Here is a 345-nt window from a genome sequence, read left to right as displayed (position 1 = left end):
CGGTTTGGGTGCATCTAGCTGGAAACGATGACTTTGGTAGCGGAGTCCTCTTCTGGGGGCAGAGATGGAAGCATCACAGCTGATCTAAAGCAAAGAGAAAGGGGAGAGAGATGAGGAGATGGCAGCGGACAGTGGAAAGGCATAGGTGTCAGATGAAGAGCTGGAACTGGAGCTGCAAAAGCCTCCGACAGCCGCTCGGCTCCCTCCACTCCTTAAAGCCGGGCACAAAAACGTCACGATGCTTAAATTTACCAGTTTGCAAGTGCAGGAAAACCACGTGTCTCCGTTCGGCAGCATCCCCGCTGCCCGGGGACAGGCAGGGCAGAACACCTAACCACCTCACTC

This window comes from Fulmarus glacialis, unplaced genomic scaffold (genome assembly GCF_000690835.1).
Source record: "Fulmarus glacialis isolate BGI_N327 unplaced genomic scaffold, ASM69083v1 scaffold23380, whole genome shotgun sequence".
Taxonomy (NCBI): Eukaryota; Metazoa; Chordata; class Aves; order Procellariiformes; family Procellariidae; genus Fulmarus; species Fulmarus glacialis.
The sequence above is the reverse complement of the archived record's forward strand: the minus strand, read 5'-3'. Positions refer to the sequence as shown.